At 45.3% G+C, this 27,692-nt stretch overlaps 2 long non-coding RNA genes across 2 annotated transcripts in view; one reads left to right on the top strand and one right to left on the bottom strand.

The window, feature by feature from the left end:
* LOC123609247 overlaps nt 1–27,692 on the top strand; it is a 164,184-nt gene that overhangs the window by 118,928 nt on the left and 17,564 nt on the right. The window lies entirely within an intron of this gene.
* Nucleotides 19,697–25,937, bottom strand: LOC123609245. Its single transcript, XR_006717695.1, has 2 exons — nt 25,643–25,937; nt 19,697–19,872 (listed from the first exon to the last, which is right to left on the bottom strand). It is a non-coding gene; the product is annotated as an uncharacterized LOC123609245 (long non-coding RNA).

Raw genomic sequence — 27,692 nt, 5'->3', positions numbered from 1 at the left:
TCTGTAGTTACCAATCTCCCTCTGTCCTTTTACCTCACAGTCTCTGCCTGCTAATTTGTGCTCACTTCTGTGGTCTGAATGTTTGTGTCTCCCCCATTCACGGGTTGAAACCTAACCCCCAGTGTGAGGGTATTAGGAGGATGGCCTTTGGGAGGTGCTTAGGTTGTGAGGGCAGAGTCTCAGGAACACAATTAGTGTCTTTAGAAAAGAATCCCCACAGCCTCCTCCTGCTTCTACTTTGTGGACGTGCTGCAAATTTGGCCATCTGTAGTCTCAAAGTGGGTTCTGCAGGCACCAGACCTGCCCTTGCCTTGATCTTGGGCTTCTAGCCCCCAGAGCTTGAGAAGGAAATTTCTGTTTGTGTCTGTGGTATTTGGTTATAGCTGCCTGCATGGAATCAAGATGCTAACTGCTTCTTCATTACCTTTCAAACATTTGAAAAGCCAGAGCCATTTTTCTTCCATCTGAATCAAGACTGTGGAAGTATTCCAGCTGAGCTAACTTGTGACTTTCCATCTGCAAAATCCAATGAAGAGTTTCCAGTCCTTGTCTTATAAGACCGACTTCCTTTGTACCCTGATGATCTTCCTTCAGCCTCCTGGGCTGTTTCCTCCCACATCTCTTCCATGGTCCCCTCTTCTCTCTGCTCTTCAAATGTTGGTGTGTCACAGGCTTTTGTCTCCCACTTCTCTCTATTCTCCTGCCATGTTTCCTCCCTAGATGATCTTACTGCTGCATTTTAACTGGTATCTAAATAAATGTTAATGGCATTTTCTGGCTATGTCCATGATCTTCCCCCCACCCCAAGCTTTGGATGCATTTTTAGCCATCTCAGAGCACCTTTCCCCACAAGAAAGTGAAGTGCAAAGTGTCTAAAGCTGAGTTCATCATCTTTACTTCAAAATGGTTTCTCCTTCTGCTGTAATCCTGCTTCATTTGGTGACACTGTCATGTGCCTTGCCCAGGCTGGAAATCTAGGGGATCATGCCAGATTCTTGTCTGTCTCTCCCACCCCACACCCAGTCAGTTTCTAAACTCTTCTATGTAGCTACCCCAATCTCATGGTTCTGCCCCTGCTCTCCACCCTACAGGCTATGTGAGTCTGGGTGCTTGCCCTCCAGTGCCTGGACCCCTTCATTACCCTTGTCACGGGTTTCCTGCCTTCAGCCATAGTCCCCTGGGGGCTGTTCTCCACCCTGTCAGTGGAGAGATTTGAGAAACGACCAGGCTGCACTTGTCCTTTAAAATCTTTCCATGGTTTCGCATCCTCTCCCACAGTTGAGTTAAAAATATTCCGGGGTCACATGTCTTTGAAAAGTTTATTAAAAATAGACACAGGGCACCTGGGTAGCTCAGTCGGTTAAGTGGCCACCTCTTGATTTCAGCTCAGGTCGTGCATGATCTCATGGTTTGTGGGCTCAAGCCCCACATCAGGTTCTGCATTAACATCATGGAGCCTCCTTGGTATTCTCTCTCTCCCTCTCTCTCTGCCCCTACCCTGCTCGCACTTTCTCTATCTCTCTCTCAAAAATAAATAAATAAACAAGAAAAAAGTAGACAAACACAGACATTTGCAGCCAATCACAAGGTTTCTGGAACTCCCTTTCAGGACCTCAGGCTACAGGTTCTTTCTGTCCCTCTTAATGAAGAGCCACGGTGATGGAAACAACTTCCTTTGGAGTTGTTGGCAGTGGGAGACTTTACACCGTCATGTCCTCAGATGTCTCTCTAGTTGGACAGCACTTGCTTTAATGTATTACTCATGATTAGTCAGCAAGATGGAAGATCACACACCATCTGTGAATGCTGGGAGAGGAAACTTCAAAAGAGAGATGCCGAGCATTCATTCACAAACAACTTCCTAACCTAAACAACTTTATTTCAACATTATTCTTAGCAATGAACAAGGAAGGCTAATGAAGAATGTGTAATCATATTTACTCTTCTGACAGTTCAGCTTTTTATCCAAATCACTATAAAAGTTCGTGCCACACATTTATCCAAGGGATACAGGTGTGCTGTTTTGAAGGGACACGTGCACCCCCATGTTTATAGCAGCCATATTGACAATAGCCAAAGTATGGAAAGAGCCCAAATGTCCATCGATGGATGAATTGATAAAGAAGATGTGGTATACATACACAATGGAGTATTACTTGGCAATCAAAAAGAATGGAATCTTGCCATTTGCAACTACATGGATGGAACTGGAGGGTATTATGCTAAACAAAATTAGTCAGAGAAAGACAAAAATCATATGAATTCACTCATATGAAGACTTTAAGAGACAAAACAGATGAACATAAGGGAAGGGAAATAAAAATAATATAAAAACAGGGAGGGGGACAAAACAGAAGAGACTCATAAATATGGAGAACAAACTGAGGGTTACTGGAGGAGTTGTGAGAGGGGGGATGGGCTAAATGCGTAAGGGGCACTAAGGAATCTACTCCTGAAATCACTGTTGCACTATACGCTAACTAATTTGGATGTAAATTAAAAAAAAATAAAAAAAACAAGTTAAAAAAAAAAAAAGTTGGTGCCTCATGCCCTCTTGATACACATGCTACAGTCCAGAGGTGGCGCTGTGAGACCTTCTAGTCATAGGATGGTTAGCAGTAGACCCTGACAATGACAGTAGATGCATTTAGAATTGGATGGGACTCTTTTATGATAATAAAAGGCAGTAAAAAATACCTGAGTGTGAAAGAGTCACAGAAGCAAATAAAGAAACGATTACTAGGAAGGCAGAAGAGAATGGGACATTTTGATTAAAACTACTGAACCGAGTATAGAATTTTCAGAAATTTGTCTCTGGGCATATTATGTTTACTACAAAAATAGCCATGATGTTAGGTACTAGATTCCTGAGTGTTTGGGAAATACAGGTTTGTTTAAACTGCAAGACAGCAGAGGTATTTTAATTCCTCCCCTATTTTGATAGAAGTGACCTTGAATTTGTCACCAAACCTCCCTGGGCCTTTGTGTCATCATCTGTAAAATGGGAGAATTGTACCAAATGCTCAAATATCCCTTCTAACTTGGAAATTCTGTGATTTCTGTCTCTGGAGATAGAATTTACACAGCCCCCAGAAGGCAGTCTGAAAATAAATGAATGAGATTAAAACAAGACAAGCTAACAAAATTACAAGAGTCTCAGATGACTACAGATGTGGTTGACCTTTAGCTAAATTAAGAATTTATTTTAATTTAATTTGATTTGCTCTCCACCTTAAAAAAAATTTTTAATGTCTATTTATTTTTGTGAGAAAGAGAGAGAGACAGATAGACAGAACGTGAGAGGTGGAGGGGCAGAGAGAGAGGGAGACCCAGAATCAGAAGCAGGCCCCAGGCTCCCTGCTGTCAGCACAGAGCCCAACGCAGGGCCCAAACTCATGAACTGTGAGATCATGACCCGAGCCAAAGTCAGATGCTTAACCAACTGAGCTACATAGATGCCCCTGTTCTCCACCTTTTGTTTTTGTTTGTTTGTTTGTTTGTTTGTGGGGGCTGGGGGGCGGCTGCCACCCTGAGTATCCCCACCAGACTCTCCTGCCTCTCCCCTCTCTGACTCCCAGGACCCCACAGAGCCACTTAACAGGGAGCCAAAAATCTCCTCGGGGGCAATGGGGTGTCTGGGGCTGTGTCCTTCAAGGCATCTCTGCTAGATGGCGTGGCCCCTGCTGCAGCAACCCACACAAGCAGTGGCCAGATGAATGCTGATGTCCACACAGCATCCAGAGCGGAGGCCATTTCTCACTCACTCACCGCTTTATTCCATAAGCTGGTCTGGAGCCCTGGGGCACATCTGGGATGCCGCCATGTTGGTTCTGGGGCTTCAGGGCCAGTGACACAAACTGGAAACATGGTTTCTTCAATGCAGAGGATTGCGGGTAAAGTTGGACCCTGTGACTCATGGTTCCCTGAGTCCATCTCTAGGATGGCACCGGGCACACTGCCCTGCACTGGTGACCTACAGGCATGTTCCACTACTGGACTGTGAGGTCTCATTACAGCGCAGTGGTTGGGAGTGTGAGCTCTGAGGGTCAAGTCTTGCCTCCAACACTTAGTACAGTGTGACATTGCTCATGTCACTAAAGTGCTCTGTGCCTCTGTTTGCTCTTCTGTAAAATGGAAGCATTAATATTTCCTCCGTAGGATAATTGTGAGGATTGAATAAATGAAGATACATCAAGTCACTGGAACCGAGCCTCGCATGTACCAAGGACTCGCTGCATGTTGTCTAGGTATCCCCTAAGTGCATAGCAGAGTGTCCAACACATAGTAGGTGATCAATATGAGTCTGTTGGTGAGATGGAGCCCAGTTTGAGAGAAGTTAACTCTCCTGCCGAACGAGACATTGGCCTGTGAGAGAAGAAAAGCTCTCCTGGTGCAGCTCTTACCTAGGAGTGCCTCTGGCAGCCTGATCTCAAAGTCAGGCCCAGGGAAGTAGACCAATAGGGTTTCTGGTGATGAAAACAGGGAAGGGAAGGGAAGGACCTAGTTTGTAAATACAACTGCAAACACATACTTGGTAACTAAGCAATTTGGCAAAGATTCCCACTCAGAGAGGGAATTTTCCCTTTGAAAACAAGAATAAGAGTGATGATTTCATGCAGGGATTTAGGGTGTGTGTCTAAGAGTGGCCATCTCTGCACTAATGTCTATAAGATCCTGAAGGTCAGGTCAGCTGTCCATGCAGGGTCCCCAGTCCTCACTGGGTGCAGTGGGAGGTCACTCCAGACTGGGGTGCTTTCCCCCGGTTGTTCTGGGGTCATTGCTGTGCTTGTGCATTGGCTCTTGCCAAGGCCTTTGTTCCTGCACTTTCTGTAATGCATGCATGATGAGCTGAGGTTCTTCTCAACTAAAGTTATAACTCAGTCACTTCAGCAAGTTTCTGGGCCTGTTCCTTTGCTCTTTCCCTGCATCGGAGGTTATTTGGATCAGAGGAGGAGTGGAATGAGGCAGGGGATGCATGCCGGTGGCTGCACTGTCTCCCTCCTACACCAGAAGCACCCATTTCTTGACCTCCCAGACCAATGGCAGGTGCCTCCCATTCCTATGGATGAGGCTATGGGAAGATGCTCTTCTCCCTCCTCTGGTGTTTAAAAGGAAAGTGCCTGCTCATGGGGGAAATAACAAATCCCCACCATGTCATCCTGTTCCCTTGCTCCCAAGAGAAATTACTTGTTTTTTCTCTACTTCTTCAAATAACCATTGTCTTCTTCGCTTGTCATCACTGACCATAAGTAGATTTCACAGCATTTGAATCACTCACCCTGGACTGGTTAAGATATCCAGATTCAAAAACAATCATACTCTTTTTGTTTTGTTTTGTTTTTTTAGGATGAAGAAAATATCCTATTAGTTTGTCAATGGCTACTTTATGTTTCTTTCCAGGAAGTCTCATTTGAGATCATACTGGGCAGGGTTGATGTTAGAACTCTTGTCTTCTACTCAACCCCAAGACTGAGAAGTTAATCAATTCCCAGAACAGTTCTATCTGTTTATAAAAATGGGTGATATTTGGAACCAGGTTCTTTTAGAAAGAGCCTTCCAATCTAAGAATTGAAGATTCTAGTGACCTTTGAACCATATTTTATACAGACGGAGGCAGAGTCCTCCTGGAGTTGATGAGACTCCAATCGTTTCTTTTTCTTTTTCTTTTTTTTCAGTGAAATGTGAACCTGAGAATTTGGGTTCCAAGACAAGGTGTTTGGTAGGCTGCTTTTTCTTTGTACAGGCCTAGTACATAGTGATGTTTCTGAATTCAAGAATTTCTGGTACACACACACACACACACACACGCAGACAGACTTTACTTCACAGATCACTAGGAAAATAACTGCTGTTTCAGGCTAGTGTGACCTCATGGACGCCCCTGGTTTGGTGTCTATTTTTCACTGCAGTGAATAAGTAGCTGTCTGCAGATATGAGCTCTGTGGAGAAGGTCATTATGAGGACATGACTGTTGGTTGACCTGTGAGCTGGACCCAGGCAATCAGAAGCTCCTCACCTCCTCTTCTGCCTTTGGAGCGTCCTCACTGCCCACCATTCCCACAGCCGGAGCCATTTTCAAGGAGATAGCCTTGAGAGAGCAATGTGTTGTTGATGCCTATTGGCTGAAATAATCTTAACTGTGTGCCTAATGTTAATTTAAGGAAGTACAATATGGTGGAAGGAAGCCTGGATGGGAAGGGAAGATATAGTCTGGTCTTGGCTTTGTCCCTGAATAGCTATGTGGTTCTAGGCAACTCTCAGTGCATGCTGTTTCCCAAATCCCTTTCTTAAGGTAAGCTGCATCAGAATTACCTGAGTGCTCATTAAAAATAAAAACACCTACACTCATCCCAAGTCTACTGAATCAAAATTTCCTAGGGGAGAGCCCAAGTATCTCTATTTAAATTTAAAAAATTGACAATAATTTAAAAGTCATGGAAAAAATGTAAGAATCATATGAAGAATTCCTGAATAACCTCACCTAGGTGACCTAAGTGTTTGCATTCTCTCAACACACACACACACACACACACACACACACACACGCACACATATATGCTTATACATGTTTAAGTCTTTTCTGAACCATTTAAGAGAAAGTTACAGACATGAGACATGATGCCTCATTACCCTTAAATATCCGTTTCCTAAAATCTAAGACTTACCTCATAAATATACAATATAATAATCAAAACCAGAAAATTAACATCAATACACTATTGTTTAATTTAAAACTTTATTCAGATTTGCCCAATGGTCCAACAATATTAGAGAAAGTAAATCCACGGTTCTGCATTCCATTGCCATATCACGTTAGCCTCTCTTAACCTGGAACAGTTCCTGAGGCTTTGTTTACTTTTCACAATATTGGTATTTTTAAAGAGTACAGGTCAGTGATTTTGCAACATGTCCCTCAGTCTGGGTGTGTCTGATGATTCCTCATGACTGGATTTGGGTTATGCTCTCTGGGCCATCCATCATACCACAGGAGTGATGATGTGTCTTTCTCTATGTATCAAGTCTAGAGGCCCCTGCAATTGATTAGTTCCATCCCTGGCATTGGCAACATTGGTTATTGGGTAAGGTGGTCCCTGCCAGGTTTCTCAACTGTAAAGTGATTTAACCCTTTGTAACTAATAAGTATCTTGGAGAGAGAGAGAGAGAGAGAGGAAGAGAGAATCTTAAGTAGGCTCCACATTCAGCTCCCACTGCCCTGGGATCACAACCTGAGCTGAAATCAAGAGTCAGATCCTCAACTAACTGAGCCTCCCAGGCACCCCCACTCTCTACTTTTAATAAGGCTTCCAGGGGATCCTGGTATGCTTTGCCTGGCCTGGTTTGAGGATCACTGCTTGAAAACCTCTGTCCTTACTGGACAGTGAGCTCTGTGAAGGTGGGGCTTTGTCTGTCCTCTGTGCCAGGCCTGGCACTTGACCTAGTGTCTGGCTCACAGCAAATGTTCCATGAATGGAGAAAAAGAAAGCCATAGGCGACCGTGTCTTCTCTCTGGGGTTGTTTATCATTATCAGTAAAATGAGGGAGATGACTGGTTATAACGGTGGTATTTTTTGATTATGTAAGTTATAAGTTTCCACTTCTTCCAATGAGATGGTAATTCCATTATACAATGCTCTTTCAACATGGCAGGCTGGGGTTGTGTGTGTCATGGAATAAAAAGAAATCAAGACATTTTCTACAGTTTGATACATGCCACAGGAAAAAATGAAGGTTGGAATTAGTTTATTCATTCAGGTTTATTCAACCGACAAATATTTATTGCACACCTTCCGTTGTGCCAGCCACTGCTACTGGGGTTGGGAATCTAGCAGTAACAAGATGGGTGTATTGCCTCGTGATGCAAAGAACTTCCACCTTCTTTTCTCTGGTTGAGCAGCCAGAGTTGGCAAAGGACGGACCTTCAGAAACAACCCCCTTCCCACAGTAAGGTTAATCCTCATGCAGCTAAGTCCTGAGCAAGCACCTGTCAAGAGAGTTGGACAGAGCCGAACAGTGTATAAGAAGAAGGTGTCAGCTAGGAAGAAGCCTATGTAATTCAGAGTTGCTTGCTAAATTAGCCTCTGACCCTCCTTATCTTAACTTTTTACATAGTTGTGTTGTGCAAAACTCACTTTGCATTGTTTTCAAAGGAATGACCCTGATCAGAGCCCAGTGTATTTCTCAAACAAGCCTGTAGAATGAAAGCCAACATAAATTCCTAATAATTTCTGATGCATAAGTAAAGTCAAGCCAGTTATATACAGATGAGCTTTCCAGAATAAAATTAGTGAGGTCATGAGAGTGATCTAATTACCACAGCACTGATGTGTACATTATAATTTAGATGAGTAAATTATTTTATGCTCTACAATAAATATCTTATAATGAATACAATTTGCTAAACAAATAAAATAGCAAGGAAAAGCAGCTCTCCATAAGAACTATGCAAGGCAAGCATAGCCTAGAGCTTAAGGGTTACATTCCAGAAGAGATGATGATAAGGCTTTTAGAATTTACAAACGGATTGTCACGGGAGAATTTCCAGCAAACAAATCAGCCTCGATTCAGCTTGACACTCTGCAGAATAAGAAATTGTCCAACTGGTTAGCGTTTATTTCCTGGAGTGTCTTTGAAGTGTTTGACTTGTAAATGTTCTTCACCTTCTGGGGTAACTTTATCATAAGATGCGGTGGCAAGTTCAGTGCTTCGTATTTGCAAAACACCTGTGACAACAGCTCTGTCATTCTCTCAAGTTCTGTTGAAATTTGTGGCCTTTGCTTTGGACTATATTCATAACCAAAGCTGAATGAGAGAATGTGGAGTTTATGGTTTTCTGTTTCTACCCATCATGGTTATTGATATGTAACTTTCTACTTCTGAAGCCCCCAGCACTCTGTTGCTTACTGGAGATCTCCTATTAAACTATGCACTGTAGGGGCGCCTGGGTGGCGCAGTCGGTTAAGCGTCCGACTTCAGCCAGGTCACTATCTCGCGGTCCGTGGGTTCGAGCCCCGCGTCGGGCTCTGGGCTGATGGCTCAGAGCCTGGAGCCTGTTTCCGATTCTGTGTCTCCCTCTCTCTCTGCCCCTCCCCCGTTCATGCTCTGTCTCTCTCTGTCCCAAAAATAAATAAACGTTGAAAAAAAAAAAAACAACAAAAAAAACTATGCACTGTAATTCACACCGCAGTGATATGAGCATCTCTCAAGGGTCTTTGGCTTTTTCTAACCCCGTCTCTGTTCACTATTACTTTGCTTTGCCTGCCTGGTTCAGTCTGACTCATTCTTCAAGGACATTTCTCTTTGAAGGCTTCTTCAGCCACTCCAGGTAGAACTTTCCAACCACTGTGCTCCCACAAGGACCACATTATGTGCTGATTTGTCTGTCTTTCCAGCTACGATGTTTATTCTACGGTAGCAAATATCCTATCTTATTCATTTTTGTACCCACGATCCATAGCACGATTTGTAGCATGTAGGACGTGCTTGGCAAAAATTAACTGAGTCAATGGAACAACCAGGAAGTGAGGAAAAGAGGTTCCAGGGGAAAGTGCTTGTCTGCATCAGTGATGGCGGACTAAGGGCATCAGGCAGGAATGAGTGGAAGAGGTGTTTTGCTGAGTGGCAGGGTCAGTGGGCTCTAACTCCTGCAGCACTGCCTTCTTGCTACGGAGGTAAGGCCCTCTTGACTATGTCATTAGAGACTGGCATTTTCCGGAGACATCTTCTCCCGGCTGAGAGAATGCGGATGGGATGGTTCCTGTCTCGGTTATGCAGTATTTCCCGCGATCACTCTCACTCCCACCAGCAGAAATTCCCTGAAAGTCCACGCAATAACCAAACCTAGGCCACGGAATCAGAAACAGGCACAACATATCGATGTGATATTTTATGGCAGATGAGCTACAGGAATGTACCCCTCTTTTCAATGAAGCCCTTGTAAAAAGATAGGAAAAATCTGCAAATCTTTAGGTACGGAGGATGCCAGAGAGGAGAAAACAGCGGCAGGAGATTTAAACTTCTGAAGAAGTGGCTGAAGAAGAGAGGCAGCTGGTTTAGCAGAGAAGAGGTCTTTATAATATAGCTTAGGAGCGTCTGGGTGACTCAGTCGGTTGAGCGTCCGACTTCGGCTCAGGTCATGATCTCACAGTCCGTGAGTTCGAGCCCCGCGTCAGACTCTGTGCTCACAGCTCGGAGCCTGGAGCCTGCTTCGGGTTCTGTGTCTCCCTCTCTCTCTGCCCCTCCCCCGCTTGTGCTCTGTCTCTCCCTCAAAAATAAATAAACATTAAAAAAAAGTTAAAACAGCTTACAGAGAGCAAGCTGGGAGGAGTGGATCAGCTTTGGCAGAGCCCTCATTAATGGCACCGAGAATATCTGAAAAATGTGCCAGCTGTGAGCCCAGATAGCTTTTGTGCTCTAAGAAGATAACCTCAATTGAATTTTTCTCTTTAGGGAACAATTCACCCAGTTACCCTAAACCTACCCTGTCTAGTTAAGATGACAATATGTTGATAGCCTGCATTGCCTGCATTAGTTTCAAGGTTCTCTCCCACACACAGTGATCTTCCCAAATCACTTCCTGTGCGCTGTTTGCCTGGCCTTTCGGGCCTCACTGAAGTAGGCAGGCAGCTGAGGAAATGTGCTTAGAAAGGTTCATCTCTCTGGTTAACCTGGCCCGAGAGCTCGCATTTTCCACCCTTTGAAGGATGGGCAATACGGGCTCTTGCTCCAACCGGATTCGTTGGATGCTCATGTTTGGCGTTCTCTGGCTGTCGGTGTGGGGATTTGCACCCGGAGCAGGCTCAGTGCCCACAGCGGGGTGTTCCCACCCCTCAGCGGGACAGGAGCAGTAACTGGTGTCTGACCCAACAAGACCTGTTCATGTCCAAAGAGCCACCACTCTGATGGAGGGTCCTCCGGGGGCCACCAAGCAGAGCCTTCCTCTGGGAGGGAGCCTGTTGTCTTGGGGACCGGGGATGTTAGCCTGCCCGAGGTGAAGAGGGCAGCTTCACTGCGTATTGGAACCCCCTGACCAGTTTTGATCCCCTGGGAACAGTCTCTGGAGTTGTCTTTGCTCATTAGGTTGCCCACCTACGGATGGTCCTGTTGGTGGAGATGCTCTTCCTGGCTGAGTGTTCTCAAAATGTTGGCACAGTCATGGCCTCCTAGATCCCACCTACCCCCGGGGCCATGTTCCAGCAGCTGCATATTCCTCAACATTCTTCAGGAGCACAGTGCAAAGAACGTTAGAACAAAGCGACCCGAGCTCATTTCTGCACGCTTCTCGCTTGGTTTCCCGTCAGGTCTTCGGTAGAGGCTCACAGGGGGCCCAGGGAGGGAAGGACGTTCTCTGTCCTGCTTGACCAGTGCTGAGAGTTCCAGGGCCAAGTGCTTGTCAGGAGTAACATGTCCCAGCTGGTGTCGAGTCGCCCTCTGGTGCTGGGATCGACCTCATCTCTCTTCCCACCTAAGGTGAGAGTGTCTATCTCCTCAGGGTCTGCTATTAGGTTGCCTGGTGACAACAGGACAGAGCTCCGACCGGTGGCTGCAAGGAGTGCCCAACATGATGCGCACAGGCGAGCGTTTCTGTGCCATGAGCAGGTTCTTAAACTGGGCTCTGCGTCCCCTGTTTCCAGACCCCCATGCGTGTGTGGTGCGGCAAGCCACGGTAAGGGACACAGTCCTTTCCTCGAGAGGTAGCCAAGAGGGACACAAAAGAGTCCACGGACCAGCCTGGCAGGTCAGATGACAACGTTTTGAGGTACATTTCTTCAAGAGCATTTGAAATAGAAATAGTTTCCAAACACACCCATTTCCACCTTGTTTGTTTAGGAAAGTAGCTGTGGTAGTTAAATTTCACGGCAACTTAGCCAGACTACGATTCTTGGTTGTTGTGCCAAACGTTAACCTAGATGTTGCTGTCAGGTATTTTGCAGATGTGATTCACATCTAGGGTAAATTGACTTTAAGTAAAGAAAATTACCCTCCATAATGTGGGTGGGCCTCAACCAATCAGTTGAAGGCTTCATGAGCCCAAGAACAAAACCTAAGGTTTCCGCAAGAGGGAGGATTTCTGCCTCAAGACTATAACATGGAAACCCTGCCTGAGTGTCCAGCCTACCAGTCTGCCCTACAAATTTCAGGCTCATCAGCCCCCACAATCGATGAGCCAATTCCTTAAAATAACTCTCTTCACATACGTATCCTCTTGGTTCGGCATCTGCGGAGAACCCTAAGGCCATATCTTTAAAAACACAAGGATATTGGGGCGCCTGGGTGGCTCAGTCGGTTAAGCGTCCGACTTCGGCTCAGGTCATGATCTCGCGGTTTGTGTGTTCGAGCCCCATGTCAGGCTCTGTGCTGACAGCTCGGAGCCCGGAGCCTGCTTCAGATTCTGTGTCTCCAATTCTCTCTGCCCCTCCCCCACTTGTGCTCTGTCTCTCTCTGTCTATCAAAAATAAACAAAATGTAAAAAAAATTTTTTTAAAACACAAGGATATAAAGTCAGGAGAGGGCATTTCAGTTTGGACAGTGATACAGTGAATCTGGGCAAATCTTTTGCGTGGCTGGGGCTCGGATGTCCCATTCTCACCAAGCAACATGGCTGGTAGGCAAGAAACACGGGGGGGTCTGACGAATTCTTAGCAATTTTATAAATTTGTCTGACACAGACACATAATTTCAGCGGTATCTAAAGGGAGGGCTTCTCCCAAAGACGATATAGACCCAAGGAAATATTCTTATCACCTACAAAATCTGAGTGGGACGGTTCTTTTTTTCTCGAATTAAATATGTAATTTATTTTTATTCTGTTTTTTTATTTATGTTTTATTTTAATTGAAGTAGGGTTGGCATATAATGTTACATAGCCTCAGGTGCACAGCATGGCAATCCCACGATTATATACATTGCACATTGCTCACCACAGTAAGTGTATCTACCACCTGTCAGCAGTTGTTACGATACTGTTACTATATACTACGCCAAACTTTTCATCCCCCTGACTTACTTACTTTATAACCAGAAGTTTGTACCCCTCAATCCTCTTTACCTATTTTGCCCAGCCCCCCAGCCCCCTCCCCTCTGGCAACCACCAGTTTGCCCTCTGTGTTTATGAGTCTGTTTCTGTTTTTGCTGTTGCTGTTTGTTTATTTTAATTTTTAGATTTTTTGGGGGAAGGGTGCTTTTCTGATCCGCCTGGGTTCCAGGACAGAAAATGGTGATTACTATAGCAGATAATATGTCAGCCACTTTGCAAGTGCTTTAAATGCATGTTATCTCATTTGACTTAAAAAACTAGGCGTGGGGCGCCTGGGTGGCGCAGTCGGTTAAGCGTCCGACTTCAGCCAGGTCACGATCTCGCGGTCCGTGAGTTCGAGCCCCGCATCGGGCTCTGGGCTGATGGCTCAGAGCCTGGAGCCTGTTTCCGATTCTGTGTCTCCCTCTCTCTCTGCCCCTCCCCCGTTCATGCTCTGTCTCTCTCTGTCCCAAAAATAAATAAATGTTGAAAAACAAAACAAAACAAAACAAAAAACTAGGCTTTTTTTTTTTTAGAACATTTTTAAGTTTATAGAAAGACTGAGCACGAAGTACAAGTCCTCCATGTGTCACCCCGCCCCCCACAGTTTCCTGTGTTATTAACATCTTGCATTAGTGTGTGGTCAGTCTGCTACAAGTGATGAGCCCATATTGATACATTATTATCAACTAAAGTCCCGAGTTTACATTAGGGTTCACTCTCCATGTCCTAAAGTTCCTTGGGTTTGGACAAATCTATATACCACAGTATCTTTTTTCTTTCTTCTTAAAAAAATTTTTTTTTAATGTTGATTTATTTTTGAGAGAGAAAGAGAGGCAGAGCATGATGGAGGAGAGAGAAAGGAAGACACAGAATTCGAAGCGGGCTCCAGGCTCTGAGCTGTCAGCACAGAGCCCGATGTGGGGCTCGAACTCAAACTGTGAGATCATGACCTGAGCTGAAGTTGGACACTTAACCAACTGAGCCACCCAGGTGCCCCTACCACAGTATCTTATAGAACAGTTTCTCTGTTGTTATTATTTTTTAATTTATTGAATTTATTAGAGAGAGAGAGAGAGAGAGAGAGAGAGAATCCCAAGCAGGCTCCGTGCTGTCAGTACAGAGCCCAGCATGGGGCTCGAACCCACGAACTATGAGATCATGACCTGAGCTTAAACCAAGAGCCAGACGCCCAGGTGTCCTAGTTTCTCTGCTCTGAAAATTCCCTGTGCTGCACCTGTTCATCCCTCTCCCCATCTCGTCTACTTTCCAAACAATATTATGAGGTGGCATTTCATGGACCCTGTAACAGCTGAGTCTCGAGCCCTTGTCTCCTTCTCTATGGATAGGGTGAAGGTTGCGTCCACCGTGAGTGTCACTGTGAGTCTTCAGGGGGTTAGTACATGCAAAAGCCTGCAAGCAAAAGCCATGACTTGAGTCTCTGTGGGATCGGACCCAGACTCTGAATTATCAGACTTGTCTGTCTATGTGTCCAGAATAAGACTGTCCCCCTTCAGACTATGATTGGTTTTACCCCTTAGTGCAGGGGAGGAGCAGTCATGGCCCCAGAAGAAGCAGAAGATTCAGGATTAGTCCGTTAGTAATGGCTAGACGGAGCAGAAAGGGGGCTTCAGGACAGGCTGGCCCCAGCGGTCCCTCGTTTCCTCTCAGGACCCCACGAAGCTCAGCAGCTCAGATGGAGTGCGGCTGACCATGGAAGGCAACCCGCCTGCGGTGGGGTGGTGGCCTCGGCGCCTGGTCCTGGTGGGGGTGGGGGTGGGGGTGGGGGTAGGGATGGGTGAGCAGGGAGGGGTGGGTCTGGGCTGGGCTGAGCGGGTGAATCTTGGGACTCCAGGGTCCCCGTGCTGTGTGGCTGGGAGAGTGTGTCACTCAAGGTGAAGTCTGGCCCAGCCTGGCCCCGGGCAGCATGTATGGCTGGTGCCTTTCTCCCAGCGAGAGTCCTCAACCTCAGAAGCTTCCTGGGGCCCTCTTCCCACCCGAAAGAAGCCTCGCCACTCACTGCAGCTCTGGCCCCGTGGCTCTGCCTCCTTGGCCGTCGCCTCCAGACCACGCCTGTCCTGTGCCATTCGTGGGCCCGCAGCTGGGTGAAGCCCCATGCCCCCACCGCCCCCCACCTTTCTCGTCTTCTCAGAAGCCTCATTCTGTGTGAGGTGGTGCAGGCAGGAGTCAGGGGAGGGCTCGAGAGTTCCGTGAGGGCAGGTGTGGTGCGTCTATTCACATTCTGCAGACTTTATACACCGCCACAGCGCAGAGGCCTTTCCCCGGGGCGATATGGGAGCTTCTAAAAGTCACTCGAGGGGCTTCTGAAAAGGGCGTGTGCCCTCTTCGCTGCCCCAAGCCCCCAGCGGGAGATTGTGATGAAGTAGGTCAGGCAGCGGGTAGGATGTTCGAGCATCTGTTATGAACATGCTCCCCCGTGCCACGGTGGTGCACCCAGGCTGGGGCTCCCTGTTGTGGCGTCTCAGTACAGCTGTGCTGTTGCCCGGGAGGAGGGGTGTGAGGGTCCTCATGCTGCAGGGCAAGGTGTCCTGGAGGGGCCCGCGAGGGAGGAGAGTGCCCTTGTCACGTGAAGTCTTTTCCCCGCTCCAGAAACTTCGCCTCGCCTTTCCGATCCTGCCAGCCTGCTCAGGAGGCCTGGCTCACAGTGTTTGGGGATGAGGTCATGGTCAAGGAGAGAGCTGTGGGCATGGGGCTTGGGATGCCTGGCCAGACTCGGGAGGGTGGAGCAGGAGCTCACGTTGGCTTAGTTATGCCAAGAGAGTCTGCTTTCCTAAAGGAAAAAGAACCACGCAAAGGAGTCTGGCGCCCTCCCGAAGGTCTCTAACGGGCTTACTCTGACTGGGAGCACTGGCTCCCTGCCTTCTGCTCCAGCCTGGGGCCAAGAAGGCCCCCAAAGAGACAGTCTGAGGCTGGACAGGCAGCCTCATAAATGCACACTCAGCAGCTGCCTCGCTGGCACTTCCCGAGGCAGATCCTGAGCCTGGGTCAGCAGATCCGGACCTCTACACCTGCACGCGCTCCAATGTCCCGCCCGCCTGGGCCGTGGCAGGGCCCAGGAGGCACCCTCCCTGACAGGGTGGAAGCACCTCGAGTCTTTGTTTATTTGCTCCATTCTCTCCTTCCCAGAGTCCCGGCCTGGCTCGTGGTTCGGGGAGCTCATGCCCAGGTCTCGACACGGTGGGAAGTTTCATCAGCTTGCTGTCAAGTTTTGGCCCGGAACCCCTTTGTCCAGGAAATCATCTGGGCTAGGAGGTTCTTCAACAGGAAAGGGGACCTGAGCTCCCCGAGGCATGTCTTTGTCCCAGCCCTCCCTGACATGTGCCCGGCATTGGCGTGCCTGATGCTCACAGCTGGGCTCTCTGCAGTTTCTGGTCAAGGGCCGGGTCACGAGCCGTTGCCAATGCCTGTGAGGCAGAGGGTCCCTTTGGAGCCTTAGCTGTCTCCACTCAGGAGTCGATGTTTGGATAGGTCTGGAGCCTAGCAAGGCGAGCTTCCTGGGGGACCAGGAGAAGTCCTCAGCAGAGACTCATCCTAAGAGAGGAGGGAGTGACTTGGTGACAGCAGCTCCTCCAGAGGGACGGACGGTACCGGCCACAGCCTGGCGTGCTGCTCGCGGTGCCCTGTGGTCCAGCTGGGGGTCTAGGCCTGAGGACGTGCCCATGGTGGGCACGGAAGCCTGGGTAGGGCCATCGGGCCAGCAGCCAGGTAACATGGCACCGTGGGGACACTAGTGGCAATAAGCAGTGCCTCGGGCTGGCATCAGGTGCTTCTTTCGGTGGGGACAAGAGCGAAGAAAACACAACAGTGCGTGTGGCACCTTATCTGGAGACTCTACCTCTCTGGGAGGCCATGAGTGACCCTTCCTTCAACTGCCCCACCCAGCGGCCGGAAAGCATGGCGCACATATGGCGGTGGACCTGTGAGGGGCCTCCCTGGGCTGTTCCAGGAGTTCAGAGCCCCCCACCCCTCGCCGCACTGCACGGGCTCCTACATCCCTCCCGACCTACTAAAGGAGTCCGGCCCATTTTGAGCGGGCCCAGCACCGCGCACTGTGTCTTTGGGAAGAACGTGCTATAGGTAGTAACCTGTGTGCTGTGATTTGAAGAACACGAGGAAATTTGGCTGGAAACGTTTTCCACGTTGGGGTGACAGTGTTGGGAATTCTGCCCATAGACCTGCCTTGTCTTCACAGCTTGCTCGTCTCAAAGAAGTGGATGCTCCTAGATCATGGGTGTCCATAAATTGTTCATTACTTTTTCACACGTTAACGTCTTATCTCCTCCAAGATGGTTTGAACTCCCCTACTCCTGTGCATCGTTGGTACAATGACCTTCACTTTGTAGGTGATCATTACCTTTTTTGTTCATTATGTAAAAAGCTACCTTGTGTTCGGTGGGCATAGAGGGTTAATTAGCATTATTTGAGCTGATACTTATCATATGCTAATGCACGATAGGCCACCAAATACTCCCTGAAGCACTGACTTCCAAGACCAGACAGGCTGTGGTCAGCCGGAACTATATATCTTGTTGGGGGTTGATCCCCCTGTATTTTCACCCCTCATGCCAGCCGTATTGCAGACATTGGAAACATTTTGTTGAATGACTATAACGCACATATGTAAGTAAATAAAATATGAAACCTCAAAGGTCCAATAAGGCAAATATTTAGTGAGTGGCTGGGTTTTAACCACAGCCATAGGAAAGACAGAAAGCAAGCAAAGAATAAATGTGAAAAATAAGGAATAATCTTGCCAAGAGCCTTCAGCATGGAGGATATGGTTTTTCCTTTCTTTAAAAAAAAAATTTTTTTTTACATTTATTTATTTTTGAGAGACAGAGAGTGAATAGGGGAAGGGCAGAGAGAGAGGCAAACACAGATCGGAAGCAGGCTCCAGGCTCTGAGCTGTCCGCACAGAGCCCGACGCGGGGCCCAAACCCATGAACCGTGAGATCGTGACCTGAGCCAAAGTCGGAAGCTTCACCGACTGAGCCACCCAGGTGCCCCTGGTTTTTCCTTTCTGAACCCAGGAGGGTCTATAACTCCTCCACCCACTTCGAGAGGGCTTAGCAAGCATCTTGCATTTCGTTGGGTGTGTTTGACTTGGAGACAATTCCACCTCAGTTAAGTCTTGTAGTTGATGAATTTGTGCAGTAGAAAGAACTGGGGCAAAAATAAGTTTATGAAGTGTCTGTGGTTGAGGCTCAGAGGTTTTTGTGCATTAAAGACTAAAATGTGAGAATTTGCAAGGAAGGAAGTCGAACTCTCTCTGGAGTTAGGATAGGTGCCTGAAGTTCCCATGGTCTAAAGGGAGCAGACCAGCATGGACATGAATGTGGCCTCGGGACAGAACAGAATCAGGAGGTGAAGCTGGTAAAAGATCTCAACCTCGAGCAAGACCAGGCCAGAGGGGACAGGATCCAAGCCACAGTGTGGACACATCTGTGTGCTTTGTGACATTTGGGGCATATACGCACATTTCATGTTTTTTTCATCCCTTGACATGTATCCATCGAACATTAATGCGAGGCTAATACATGCCTTGTCTTCTCGGGAGCTCTCAGGAGATTTGGTTTTTCTTTTACAAGATCACTGTCAATTCTCAACTTCTTTTGCTCTGTATTTGGAGCAGGCACAGAAGCTCCCTACCTGGAAAGATGATTTGCTCACCTCCCACTGACAGACACTTGAAAAACATCCATGTTTGATCACGGGGCCAGGAGAAGACTTCAGGAGGGACAATGATGATGATGAAGTAAAGGAAGCCTGTGACACAGGCAACTGTTTTGTAACTTGCCTGAGGACGTGATGCTGTTTGCGGTGACTTATTTAAAAAGGAGCTAGAGGGGCGCCTGGGTGGCGCAGTCGGTTAAGCGTCCGACTTCAGCCAGGTCACGATCTCGCGGTCCGTGAGTTCGAGCCCCGCGTCGGGCTCTGGGCTGATGGCTCAGAGCCTGGAGCCTGTTTCCGATTCTGTGTCTCCCTCTCTCTCTGCCCCTCCCCCGTTCATGCTCTGTCTCTCTCTGTCCCAAAAATAAATAAACATTGAAAAAAAAATTAAAAAAAAAAAAAAAAAGGAGCTAGAGAGCGGAGATTGGGCTTGTTCAGCTCACAAATTGAAAGCAAAGCCTCAGAATCTTTTACTGTTGCTTTTGTTCTTGCTTTCTTTCTTGAAATGGTTTCTGATGTATAGAGAAGTCGCAAGAATAGTACAAAACTTCCATGGATGAGCCAGATTCCCCGACTTAACACTTCACTGTACGTGCTTTACTCCTTCCCCTTCCCCCATCTCATCTCTGTATCTCTCTGTCTCTGTCTCTCTCTGCTCCTCTATCTATACACACACACAAGCCCATGGCCAGCAGCTCATTTTACTAAGGTTGTTTATTGACTGGAGGAGGTGATATGATGTGGGTCGGTGGACATCGAGAGAAAAGTTGATGGAAGTTACAGGAGGGAAGAATGTCCCTCGAAATGTCCTGCTTTGCCTCTTTATTTACAAGTCTGTGTCCCTATTGAAGGAAATTACCTGACTTGTTGTTTGCCACGGACTGTAGGTTTTTCAGTTAAAGCTTGTTTGTTTTCGTTGGAATGGAAATACTGTGGCAGTTTGTGGGAGTGAAGGCTATTGGTTCTTTTGAATAGATCTAAAAGAGAAGAATGTAGGGATTTTGTTTCGGGTTTTACTTTAATAAACTCAATCCTGCGGGGTTTACATCCTTGGGGTTTTTATGAGAATGGACTTTACAGTTACTCCACTGAGAAGGTTGCTGAGCACATGAGGAGGTGAGGAGTGGAGATGTTTGCAATGAAGCTTCATGTCTTATGACAGGCCAGTCCTGGTTATAAAGACATAAAAATAAAGACGAAGTTGAGACATGACAGTTTCTGAATACATTTTTGTATTGAGTGTAAAGCTTAATTACCTTTAGCCTGACACTTTAAGCCTCAACAAAGAGGACATGGGAAACATGATTATTATGATTTTAAACATGAAAAATCATCTTTCTAAGTGTATTTACTCTTCTGTGTGCTTTGGACATCCTCCCAGTTAATGTCAGCGTGATGAATCACTCTTTAACATTGTTTCTCAGAGTCTCTCTTGGTTTAATGCAATTGGACCTTTCTTTTCTAGAAAAAGAAATTAAGAGTCGTTTGAATCCATATAGGAAAAGAATCACTTTTGATTTTTTTTTAAGATGGAAACTATGAAACAATGAGAATGGGCTCAAGAGCCATTTGTAGATGAACTGGTTTGAGGAGGCAGGAAGAACAAGGGAGAGCAGGGGAGAGCAGGGGAGAGCAGGGGAGAGCCAAGGGAAAGTGCTGAGGGACAAGCGGCACAGAGAAGGAGTGGGCCCGGGGAAGGAGTACAAGTTGGGTGGAAGAAGCTGCAAGTTTCTTCTTCACTAGACTTTTATCCAATATTGGACAACAGTTGCCTCTAACCCTCAGGGGGCCACACCCTCATTGTATGCCAGACCAGCACTTTTACCCCATACTGTAGTGCATAGCAAGGGTGGAAAGATGAATAACATTGCTTGAAACGGCAAAAGAGATTCTGTTGCTGACAGGGGTGGGGTAATTCATACCAATCATCTCACTGAAAATAACCACCAGACAATTAAATGACATTTAAAACGTTTCTCAAAAGCATTAAAGAGCAAATAAGATAATGAGGAGTTAGTGGGTCAAGATTGAGAAGACGAAAATCCGAGAAGTGATGTTGCCACTGCTTTTCACCAAGGGACAGATGAAAATCTGAAATATGGTTAAGAGAGTGAGCAGCACCTTTCCAGTCCTGTGAGATGATGGGGCATGAGTTCGGAGCCCCGAGCCCACAGGAAAAAAAACCTGCCATTCTTTGGTCTCAGTCTCAGCAGCACTATTCATCCTAGAGATGAGGGTCAAACAGAAGTAAAAGAGCCCTCTCATGAACTATGGCCCAGTTCAGGGTCATCTGGGGGACGAAGAAATCTTAGGTCCTGAAATTGGAATAAAGGATAAGGAAACGATAGCACCTCAAGCCATGGCAGAGGCAAATAAAAATTAAATCTAAAAAGTAACAATTCTGGCTCCAAAATATTTCTACTAATGATTAAAAAAGTACAACGTCAAGCGTATAGTAAAAAAAACCAACAAAACAAAAAACTAGGCACAGAAGGTACACAGTCGCATGAGAAAGAACCGTGTGAAAGAACAGTGAAAACGAGAAATGACACGCACCCCTGTAAGAATATCAGATATGAGAGTGACCAGTGAGAGACTTCATAGCAACCGTATTTACTATTTTTAAGAAGAGAAAGGATAAGTTTGAAAAATTTGGCAGATTATCGGAACCCACAGAAAGTGCAAAGCAGATTTAAATGAAAACAAAATAAACTCTAGAACTTAAAAATCCAGTAACTTAGTTAAAACTCAATATATAGATTTAATGACATATTAGATAGAGTTGAAGAGAAAATTAGTAAACTGGAAGGTTAGAGGAAAATACGCAAAATGAAGCACACAAAGGCAAAAGGTAATAAGAAGACATAATACAAAGAGAGGGTACAATCAGAAAGTCCAACCCATGTCCAGTTGGAATTTTAGAAGTAGTAGCAGCAAGAGCCTTAAGAATAAAATAACTGCTCAAAATTATAACATTTATCAATAATAATTGATGAAAATAATTGCTGACAATTTTCCCAAGAGACATTAATATATATGTAAAAAATCCCAAGGAATCTTAGTCAGGATAAATATAAAGGAACTATCATGGTGTTGTTATAGACAAATCCTTAAAACTGCCAGAGAGAAAAAGGTTACTTTTTTTTTTTTTTTAATGTAGGCTTCACAAGGAGCCCAGTGTGGGGCTTGAACTCATGACCCTGAGACCAAGACCTGAGCTGAGATCAAGAGTTGGACGCTTAACTGACTGAGCCCCCCAGGGACCCCAAAAGATTATTTTAAAGGGTACGGTAAATGCACTGATAATTGAGTTATCAGGAGCAACGATGGAAGTCAAAAAAGATAGTGGAATATCTTCAATATACTGAAAAACCAAACACAAAGATCAAACTGCCAATATAGACTGTCAGTAAAAATATCTTTCAAGTATGAAGATGAAATTAAGACATTCTCAGACAAAAACAGAAAGAGTTGTTACCAACAGATTGTCAATGAAGGAAACATTAAGGAGAGTTCTTTATTAGGCAAAAAGTAATCCTTGATGGAAGGTTAGAGATGCAAGAGAATAAATAAATAAATATATGAGCAAATCCGAATGACATGGATTTTATAAAACAATAATAATATTTGTGGGATCCATATATATGTGTGTATGTTATTATCTATCTATTATCCATCTATCTATCTATCTATCTATCTATCAATCATCTATCTATCTATCTATCTACCTATCATCTATTTCTATGTAGGATATGAAAATCTTGAAGTTTGGAAGGGATTAAAAGGATTCTAAGGGTTCTAAGGTCCTGATATTACTCTAGAGGAGGTAAAAGTACCAATTATCAAAACACTTTGTTTTGTCCAAAACTCATGTTGTCATTTCCAAGGTAACCATTAAAAGCATACTAAAAAGTATAAAACTTTTAAATAAAGAGACTGAGAAAATGGAATGATAAAAAATAGTCAATCCAAAAGAAGGCAAGAAAAGAGAGGAAAAGAGCATGGAGTGAGTGGGACAAATAGCATATTGTAAGATAGTAGATTTAAAGTCAAATATATTGTAATTATATTCAATAAAGGTAGACTAATTACTTCAGTTAAAAGACAAAGATTTTCTGGCTTGATTACAAATTGAAGTCAAATTATATTCTGTTTTCAAGGCACAAATTAAAGCATAAGTATAAACACAGTTTGAAAATAAAAGAGTGGAACCCATTAAACTCTGTAAATAGTGGCCAAAGGAAAGCTGGTAAATCTGTATTAATATTGGACAAACTTGAACTTAAAGCAAGTTAAAAAGAAAAAAAAAAGAAAAAAAAGGAAAGAAAAAGAATTACTGGAGATTAAGAGTTACTTCTTACTGATTAGGGATTCAACCCATCAAGAATATAAAATAACTTAGCATTTATAAGCATCTAATTATATGGCCTTAAATATTTGAAAAAAAAGTGACCAGAAGAACTCGATGGAGGTTTGGGTAAATCCACAGTCATACTGGAATTTTGTAACAGATCTCTCTCAGAACTGATAGATCAAGCAGGCAAAAAATCTATAAGTCCAGGAGAAATTTCAAAAACATGGTTAAAAACCTGACACACCAAGAGAGGTGAGAGAATATACCTAGTTTCAAGTATATATTGAATTACAAAAACTCAGCCCATAGGAGGCCACAAAGCAAGAATCAACAACTTCAAAAGGTGAGAATTACAGAGGGTGTAATGTGACCACAGTTCAAAAGCAAAAAGGTCACTAGAAGATCACCATATGTTTAAAAATTAAGAAAAATATCTAATAATCCACAAGTCAAAAAGAACCTCAACCAAAATAGGTTTTTTAAAAAACATATTTTTCAAACACATGTGGGATGTAGTGAAAGCAATGCTTGAAGAGAAATGTTCACCTTAGAATGTTGTACTAGGAACAGATACAGCCTGAAAAGCATTCCAGGAACTAAGTGTTTGTCTCCAGAAATTAGAAAGAGAAAAACAAAACAAATGCAAAGAGAGGAGAAGAAAGAAAACAATAAAAACAAGGGCAGAAAATGCTGAAATAAAAGCCAAGCAGAAGAGCCAAAACCAAAAGTTGTGTTTTTTGAAAAGATGAGTAAAATTGATAAACCATGGGCAAGGCTGATCAATTCAAAATGGAAAGAAGTTACAAAGGGCCACTACTGGAGATGATGAGAAAGGTGGCATGGAGGCCAAGGTTTAAAGACTAAGAGGGAAGTGATGAAGGGGAAGGGGCACGCCAGGCAGTGAGGAGAGGCTGGACCAATGGCAGTAGCTGAGGCCACCGCTGCTTTTGGTGAGGAGCACCGGGAGAGAGGGTGGCCTTCCAGAAGGGCAGGATCAGGGGCAGGCCTGGCCAGGAGGGTCTTGACTGCGCAGGGTAAACTGGGAGCTATGGGGGGCCACTGGAGGATTTTAAGGCAGGGGAGAGGTGACACAACAGATTTTCCCTGTAGGGTGATGGTTGGCAGCAACCTGGGGCACGATCAGGAGATAGGGTGGAGTGGGGGGGGGGGGGTGGGAGTGCAAGGTGGGCGGGGAGTCCAGGCAGAAAAGATGAAGGCCTGGACCAATGGAGCAGGAGGGGGAGGGGGAGATGCAAGGGGTGGGGTGAGACTTGTGTTAATAGCTTCCAAGCTGAGGACAGAGGAAACACTATTTAAGGGGTGAAGGGCTAATCATGAATCTACAAGTGGGGTGGAGTGGAAGAGAAACAACTTCCAAAAAGAAGGGCATTGCACATCATGTGCACCCTACTGGCCATCAGGACATCACTGGTAGAGGTAGGAGACTTCAGAGAAGAGTCTAGTTTCTGTGGATCCTGAGTAAGTAGAGCCCGATGCCTGGAGCAGGGGAAGTGTGGCCGGGAGCTTGTCGAGCCATGATGGCAAGGAGAGAGCACAGTGCCTGAAGGCAGTGTGAGCTCACGGAGTTTTTAAAAGATGGGAGACGTGAGCTTTCCTTCTTTCACTCTGTGTAGTCTCCACCTGAAACATTGAAATCAATGACTCACATCTATGACAAAGATTTTCCAGCTATCAATCCAGGCTTTCCATTTCCTCCCTCTTTTTACATATTAATGGGGAAATGGGGAAATGTTTTTGAACCTACCCTCACAATTATTCTTTGTGTGTATGTCTGGTTACTTTATTTACCACATAAGAAGATGGGGAGACCAACGCTTTTAAGAATTTCAAAAGGCAGAGAGATCAATTTAAAGGATCACCAGAGGTGTTTCTGCCAAGGGAGTCTATGAAATGTTTAAGTCAGAAATGGCCAGTTTACATGTCAGACTGGTATTTCTCAATCCCATTTCCTCCCTGTAACATATTGTAATTGAAAGATACCCAAACAGATGTTTTCTGTTATATGGATTCAGTTCCAAAGTTTTCTTCATATGCTGCTCACAGACAAATAATCCCTAAGGACCAAGAGGAGCCAATAATCTTCATTTTTGTTATTGCATATGAAAATATTTCAGGTTGCGTAGTTAGATTAAATTTGTTTCTGAACAGCATTATTATTAAAAATGGATCCTCTCACCTTCCTGTGCACATTTTAACAATTAATTCTTTTGCCTTGTGGTGAAAATTCTAATCATTCCTTTTGTGGTCATCAAATTATTTATTCATTTGCTGTGGCACTGAGATTCTCTTTTCCTCAACCAAATTATATCCCACTGACCCATGGAGTTCCTCACAAGAGATGCTCAGATTGCCCAAGTGTGTGTTCAGGCGCACCTATTAACACAACAAGCCTTGTGTTTTCTTGTTGGACCGATGTTCCAAAAATGAAATATTTAGAATGGAAATAGTGGAAACATTGTTTTCACAAAGAGGGTTAGAAAAACCACTGTCTAACTAGACTCTATCAATATTGCTTTACATCTTAAATTGCTATATCTCAAAGTCATTCTAAGGTCAGAGCTTACCATGAACAATGGCTTGGAAAATAAGAATAGCCTTCTCTGGGGGTCCTGAACGCTGACTCAAAGGATGGGAAGTAGACAGCACTGGCCGTGGGGGAGGTACTGAGCAGCTCATTTGCAGTATAAACTTCCTGGGGTCTGGACCCCAGAGTGTTATCCAATAATGTCCTTTGTTATCGCCATGGTTTTTCTGCTCATCAGTAAATGAGGGCAGGAGAGATGGAGAGATGGCTGTCAAGGTGCCTTCTAGGGTTAACATTGGTGACATTAACTGTAACTCAGGCGTCTGGTTGAGAAGTTGGAGTTCCTTGCTCCTAAATACAGAGATTTCCCGTACTTTTTGCTGCTGGTGGAAGATAGGGCCAGATTTTCTGGCTGAGTGGACAGGGCTCACATAACCACAAACACCATGACTGAATCTGGGAAGGAAAGGCCAGGTGTGGTGCCCAGAGGGCACCTGCAGGGTATTGAAATCCAGACTTCATTATTTGTCCATGCCTGTGTTCATTCCCTCAGCAAATGATTATGGAGTCCCTTCAAAGTGGTGGGCATTGTACTAGGCACTAGGTAGACTATGGTGGACAATATAGATACCATCTCTAGCCACTTAAAGCTTCCAGTGCTATTGGGAGGGGTTGAGTAGGCAGATGAGCTATGTCATTGAATGTTGTCATAAATTCCATGAAAGACAGGCATAAAATCCTATGGGACAGAATAGCAAAGGGACCATTGGTAATGGCGGGGGCCATTAGAGGTTAGAAGGGTGAGAGGTCAGTGAAGGCCTCTCTAGACAAATGCATTTGTCAGTTTGACAAGAGGAGAAAGAAGGGACAACAGCCCAGCAGGAGGGTAGCATATGTGAGGCTGAGAGGGGAGAAAGGCCATGATGGGATGTGAGAACCAAAGAAAGTTCATGTGATAGGTGAGGGAGGGAGGCTGGGGAAAGAGACAGCTGGTGGTGGTGGCTGGGGGCCCAAGAAAAAGCTCTTCTTTAAACCAAGGACAGTGGAATCTAGAGGGTGGTCTTAAGCAGGAGAGTGACATAATTCCACTTGTATTTAAAAAATATAATTCAGGCAGCTTGGAGAGAGGACCAGGACTTGTTAAGCATAGTGGGATGCGGGAAACAACATGAAACAGGGCAGGGTGGGGGGTGAAACTGCCCCGTCAGAGAGCTAAAGACCACCATCTACAGGGGCCTTGGCTCCCTGTCTCCACTGTATTCCTCCCTCCATAATGCCATTCTGCTCTTGAGAAGAGGGAGCACCTCATGGAATGAAGACTTTGGGCAAATGATTTCTCCAAGAATTGTTTTTCTTCACTCCAACGGTGGGCGAAGGAATGAACTCACTGAGCAAATGCAAACAGAAAATGTAAATTGGCGCCTTCTCATGCCTCCAAATACCAAATTGCGTTGACTTCCTCATTTGTGCTCCAGCTGCGTGTGAGGTGAGTCTGGAACATAGCAGGGGCTGTAGGCCAAGGATGGTCCCACATGCAGAGAGGGACATGCTTGTCATCAGGGACCACGGGGCACATGTACTTGAATGCAAACAAGACCCTGACCTCAGAGATTTGTGTCTGGTGCTCTCACACGCGCCTGATAGTCTCCAGGACTGAGTGATGGGGATTTGGACATCAAAGCCTCTTGGTGAGTAGAAAGAAAGAGTATCTTTCCTGTCAACAGCATTCAACATTCCAATAGCAAGGTGCGGAATGCTGTGGGGTCAGGTTTCCCTGGATCATGTGTGTCTCAGAAGGGCCATGCACTGGCCAATCTGGGAGTCCATTTACCCTGCTTGTTTAAAAAGAAATGGGAAAACCATTTGATGAAAACCCAATTTTCCTTATCGAAAGAAGAGAAGGAAAAAGCTGATCCAATATCCTTGATGTGGGGAGGAAAGATAGATTGCTCAAGCCTGTGATAGAGTGAGCCCTTTGTGAAGTGGAAATGAATCGGATCTTACTGGTCTAACAGGACGGGAAACACCTAGATATTCTTTGGCACCATTTAAAAAGCACATCAACACGAAAATCCCCAGGTAGCAATATA

This window comes from Leopardus geoffroyi, chromosome B2, assembly GCF_018350155.1.
Source record: "Leopardus geoffroyi isolate Oge1 chromosome B2, O.geoffroyi_Oge1_pat1.0, whole genome shotgun sequence".
Taxonomy (NCBI): Eukaryota; Metazoa; Chordata; class Mammalia; order Carnivora; family Felidae; genus Leopardus; species Leopardus geoffroyi.
This window is presented reverse-complemented; position numbering and strand designations above follow the sequence as displayed.